Source organism: Lactuca sativa, chromosome 8 (assembly GCF_002870075.4).
Source record: "Lactuca sativa cultivar Salinas chromosome 8, Lsat_Salinas_v11, whole genome shotgun sequence".
Lineage (NCBI taxonomy): Eukaryota > Viridiplantae > Streptophyta > Magnoliopsida > Asterales > Asteraceae > Lactuca > Lactuca sativa.
This window is the reverse complement of record NC_056630.2, coordinates 248,989,329-248,996,103: the sequence shown is the minus strand read 5'-3', so window position 1 is coordinate 248,996,103 and position 6,775 is coordinate 248,989,329.

Genomic DNA, 6,775 nt, shown 5'->3' with positions numbered 1-6,775 from the left:
CTTCTAAAGGCTAGCCATTACTTTAGAGTATTTTAATGGTTAGGCCTGACCTTTCATGGACATATAAGAGATGCATGAGGCTTGCATTTTGCTAAGAGTGAAACACTTCTTTCTTCCCTTCTTTCTCTCTAAAACCATGAGCATGAAGAAGCTCTCCTCTTTTGAAGTTTGGTGTTTTGCTTTGGTGGTTTAGAAGACCTCTTGAGTTGTTCCCTTTAGTGCTTATTTGAGTTAAGCACTTAAAGGCTTAATACACTCAAGAATACAAGAATGAACTAACATTCTAAGTGCCTTACTCTTGATGGTGGATACTTGTAGAGAAATAATACACTGTGATTTTTGCTATCTTCATCAACACCCCAAAACCAAGTGGGTTCAAAGGCTTCAAAGGTTATCTCTAAAACATCATATGGTTGTTTTCATTTCATTATAACCTCTATAAATGGATCCATGATGGTTTGGTTTTGTTATGAACTAAAAATAAACTTGTTATTTTTAAAGTTTTCCGTTGCCGGTTTTTGTGAAAAACAAACTTATATTTCGTATCGAAACCCAACACATATGTGGAGCATCAAGACGTTAATGGATCAACATGAATATTGGTGGCTCATCTAAAGTCAATGGAGCATCATGATCACGTTAATGACCCATCTCAAGTCAATGGATCAGCATGATCACATTGATGGATCAACAAGATTACACATGGCACATTATGTACAATGATGGCATATCCAAATTCTCAATGGCACATGCAGTTCGTCCATGGTCCATCATGAACACGTAGTTGTACATCTTCAACTTCAAGACATTTTCCAACATTCAAGAAACAACTCAACTTGATCAATGACACTTTTAGGAGTTGATGACATCTTAAAAGACAATGAATCAACATGATGCTCATGGTGCTCATCATATTATCAATATTGATCAACAAGGCTCAAGAGAGATATGAAGACTCAAAACATGGATGGAACCCTAACAAAATACTAACGGAATTGGAATATTCAAAGGTGTGTCAACACTTGATTGGTCAAGCCATGTCATGGGCTTTTCCAAAGCCTATAAATAGGCATATTGGGATTCATTATAGAGTGGCTCAATTCTGCTCATCTGGTGTTCAGACTAGATTTCCGAGACCTATTTAAGTGTTTTAGTGTGTTGACTATTCAAACACTTGTAACTGAATCTTTATGAATATGAGACAGTTTTGAATCATTGATCTTGAACATATAAAACGTTTTTATCTTTAACTTGGTTGATTCACAACTCTTTATTTTCTTGCCACTTGACGATTCATAAACTTTATTTCAATATTTTGTAACACTTGAACTCTTCAAGTCTTGGTTTACAGATTTTCATCATCTTTTCAATTATGGATTGTTTTAATGACGTAAAAACACTAAAAAATAATGATTTGTGGGTGAAACTAATTTTGAGATTATAATAATTTACGCCGCAAAGAAATCAATTAGCCTTGTGTCGAAGAAAAAAAAATATGTCTTTATTTTATTACTTTAAAATATAGTTTTCTAATAATGATTTGTTAAAATTAGCCTACAGGAAAAATCAGAATTAGACCGCCGAATCTGATTTTGCCCCCAAAAATTCCTTTCGAAGTTTTTGGTTTTCCTTCACCCAGATGTAAATTCAACCTTTCCCTCCTCCAATGTCAAAATCCCCAAAAATTTCAACATCAAAATAGATCCCTCCAAACTCCAAATCCAAATCTCCAATATTTAATATGTCTTCCACTCTCGACTCTCATTCTCTGTGGCAATCTGGAAAATGGAGGGAGCCATCTCTTTATGCCAATTCCATGATAACAAAGAGAACATCCCTCCATTTATATCCACTTCCAAAACCACCGATAATAAGCTCAGTGCGAAGATGACATTGAAGAAGAAGAAGCAGAAGAAGAAAAGCAACCACAGAGTACCTCTGAAAGATATTACTAATCTCATCGTCGATTCTCTGATCCAAACGCCGGCGGCGACTCCACCTATGTTTCCTTGTTTACAGTCGCGTTCAGTATGTAAGCCGACAGCTGGTAATCGCAATTTGATGGAGGAATCGCGTTGTAAGTCGTTGAGGTTTGGTTTTAGATGATTATTTGTAGAACGATAGGATACATTGTACAATTTATATGTTGGTTGGATTAAATTATATAATTTGTACACTTCGTAATATGTTTTTGATAGTATTTTACGGGTTAAATGACTTGAAGTCTTAATCATAAATGCATATCTATGTAATGCTTTTTTTTTTCAACTTATTTAAACCATCATTATCGTATTTTTTATAATGTATGTGTTTATGTGTGCAAAACACCTAAGCACACATGGCCTTGAAAAACATATGTTGAAGAAAAATTGTATCTTATGGTTCATTGAACACTAGATATGAAATCCCGTATCTTGCATTTCATCAAATGCATGTGCATCCAAAGACTCTTTTACAAGAACAAACATTTATTTGATTAATTTGTATATATGTTTTTGGTTTGCAAATTTGTTTTTTGCAATATACATTGAATATTGTTGTAGTTGTGTAGATAGAACGGCAATGTTCATCATAAATAATAATAATAATAATAATAATAATAATAATAATAATAAAATCAAAGAATACAGTTCTAAAAAGTTTGATATCAATTCACGATTGTTCGAATGCTTGGTCATAATTCGTGAAATAAAGGCACTTCCCAAAACATGAAATGAAGTGCATATATTACAAGAATACTTAGCATATTAGTAAATTTTGAAATAAAATGTAAAATTATCGATGAAACTTGGAAAATTTCCAGACTTCAAATCGGAAAGAGTTCAATGATTCAAAACTTTGGACCCTTAGCTCAAGTGCAGAAACCATAAGGCGGGGTTTGCTTTGCTGGAATCCTTTGGAATTCAATTTCACCATTTTTTTATGTTTGGTTCAATCATTTAAAAGTAAATTCCATTTTTATTAATTTTGTGTTTAGTTATATTTTTTTATTTATTAAATTAAAATATTTTTATTTAACTTGAAAAAAATAAGAGAAATGAAAGATGAGCATTTTCTACGTTTTAAAGAATAGAAAAAAAAAGATGTATACTTCACAAACCATATCGTCATTTGATGATAAATGTTGAAAAGATGGTAAAGGTTTTTTTTTTTTTTTTTTTTTTTTTTTTTTTTTTTTTTTTGAGTAGCACAAAAACTAACCAATTATAACAAAACGGCCTCCATAAGATGATGCTTGGTCGTGCTTGTGAATTGTGATGTTTAGCAAATTCGAATTTGATAGTATCTATTATGCATTTATTTTGATATATTCAAGTTTAGGTATGTAACCATTAACAATCAATCAGTCATTAGTCCTAGTCTTAGACACACTAAATAAGCTTTCCATGGCTATTATGATGATGAAGATGAGAACATTCACATCTTTTACACATACAATAGATCAAGGGCAAGACATTCCATCTTATTCCACCTTTTGTGTAGAATAAAAAAAATACAATTATTGTGTCACCAACTACTCCAAATCCAAAGCATCACACCAAATACAAATACAAGATCTTCTGTCACACAAGGCCTAAAGGATACTTCATTACACAAACTGAAACATCATTTTAGGTTAATGATTAAAACAAACATGGTATGCATTGTGATTTTAAATGCCTAATTAGCCTAATACAATGTTTTCAGAGGTGAATATTACATTACACACAACATCCATAAGCTAAAAAAATCTCAAACAATATCAAGTTGATCACTTTCAACTAGTTGTTTTATCGACTTGTAACGAAGTGCATAAATATCCCCTGCATACATGTCTAGCGGATTTTCTTCTCCACTATATCAAACATGGTTTCATGTTACAAAATAGCTATGTAGTCTTTCTTATATGTAATGAAATGGCAACGAACTATTTCATGTCATTGAACCTTCTAATTTTTATTTTATTTGTGAACTTTAAAATTTTTTAATACATAAATTAAAGTAATTTACTTATAACAAAATTATAAAGTTTAGTGACGTAGATGTTACAAATGGAATAGTTGATTGACATTTCTTAACCTTAACCTTTCATATAACATCAATATAGAAAACAAAAAAAAATTTACTTGCTTGTCATCAACCGGGAGACCACCTAAGAACTTCCTGCTACTACAAATCATGAATGCATCTAACTTCGGTTCCGTGACTGAAATCCATAGGCGGAGAAAAATATTATGCATAAAAAAGAATAGTTAAATGCAAGAAATAGCACTTACTTTGTCATTATAACATCATACTTTCATTTCTTTCTACTATAACATTGAACTTTCAAATTTATTCTTATTAATGCATTGTACTTTGAGAAATCTACCAGATTATAACATTGCACTTTCAAATTTATTTCTTATTAAGGAAATATACTTTCGTTTTGTTTCTTAATACAACATTATATTTGAGAAACATATGTCTGGTTATAGCAGTAAAAATTGTTTTCTATTTGGACGACATTCAATAATCAAATAGATTTTTTAAAGTACAATGGTATAAACAAAATAACGAAATTAAAAGAACTATTATATGAAATTGCATTGTTATTTATTGTATTTAACTGTAAATAAGCATCATGGATGCTGAGGGAAGAGGTTGGGTAATCGCTTATAACTATCCGACACACGACTTCACACTTGCAACTAGATAGGGTGATTAATTGAGGAAGAGGAAGAATTTATAAATAAAATGGAATAAATGATTTATTAATATGTTATGCAAATAATATATTAATTTGTAATCATATTGTTAACTAATATTTAATCATAAATTAATTTGGAATTAATTTTGGGATTAAATGAATTAATTAAAAATATAGGGACTAAAAGTGCAATTGTTCAATAGTTGAGCAAAAGGGTCCAGAACCTTCCTAAGGAAGGTGGTGGACGGAATTCATATGTATTTATAAGATTATTCTAGAAATTCTAGAATATCTTATCATACATGGATAATCAAAGGAGGTGGATCATTACCATATTTGAGATTAGGGTTATCCATAACATCCTTGGTGCACTATATAAAGGGTCTTAAACCCTAAGAATTTCGGCCACTCTTTAGAAGAAGTAGAAACCGAAAATTTGATCTCGTTCCTCCTCTCTCATATCATTCTCTTGCATTGTGTGTTTGTGAGCCATTAGAGGTGTTATACTTGTGACATTAAGTTCTCAAGCTTCAAGATCTACAAAGGAATCATTGTTCTTACACTATAACAATCAAGGTATGTAACCAAATTCTAATTTTATATAGATTTCGAAAATTGTAGTTACTTCCTAGGGTTTCTCCTTTTGTGCTCAAGTTTGCATGTTTAATTAGATAAAAACCTAGATCCAAAGCAGTATGGTTGCATGCATACATAGGATTTGTTGATATGCTTAAAACTCATCAGTGGTATCAGAGACTAAGATTAGTTTTCTAATGAATATGATGTAATTGTGAATTGTTCAAAGGAGAAGGGAACATAATCGACATTATGTTCATTGAACTCGCCGAGTTAATCTCTGAACTCGACGAGTTGACATGCAACTCGACGTGGTTATTGCCCAACTCAACTAGTTGCACTGTCAGATCCAATATTTTCGGTTTTGATAATTGTCTCATTAATTGATTAGGATAATTACCTTAAATTCGTTTTAATTGTTAAATTTGGATATTTAATCAGTAATTTTGTATCCTTATCATGAATTTATGATTAGGTTAAATTTTTTGATAAAGATAAAATTAATTTGTTAATTTAATTATTAAAAATATAACCTAGTATTTTTAAAAAGTTTTTAAAATACATCCATGGTTTTAAAATTTTAAAATTTAAATTAAATAGTTTAATTTTGAAAATTTTAAATTTAAGAACCCTAGTATTTTAAATGTTTAAAATACACCCTTATATATTATAAAATTAAAAGTTAATGTTTATATATGTATAAGAAAAGTCAGCATTACTGATAGTAGGCCTCATTCCCGAAGACGATCTATAAGGGGGTATAAGGAAACTGCCTATAAAATGGTGGTTGAATGGGTGTCCACTCTCACCCACCGCTTCCTTGATTGGTGGAGGGTCGTTAGCCGAACGGGTTTGATAGGACACTAAACTCTTATTAATAAGTAAAATGATATATAAACTAACTAAATAAATTCCCAATCTTAGTTACTTTAGGAAAATATGAATTTGATGTTAATCCATGAAATTGCACATTGCAGTTTATACAAGTCATTAGGGAGCGTGTGTGGTTAACCGACACATTACTATAGACTAATAAAGGGTGGCAATGGGTAACTCGTAAATTATCATTGATTAATGGAGCGTGTGTGGTTAACCGACATATTAATTAGGTGATAAATGACATTGAGAGTACCCAACTAATTTGCATGGTTATTCACACGTTGTTTGTGATCCTCGATATCCCAGACACAAATGGAAAGGGCATGATTGAGATTAAACATGTCATTGAATAGTTCAATGAATCTCAACAGATCTAGGAATTTCATTTAAAACTTAATTGTAGCACCTGATTCCTAGTACACATTTAAATTAAAGAAAATATGGCATTTTACTCTGGGACTCGGCGAGTTGGAGGCCCAACTCATCGAGTAGACTCAACTGACGATCAGGGGTTTAAGTGACCTACTCGACGAGTCAGAAGACTGACTCGACGAGTAGGAGCTGTCTGGACAAAACCCTAATATTTAGGGTTTGCACCCTATTTAAACACTTTATCTCGTCCCAACCCAGCCTCCATCACCCTCCCAACTC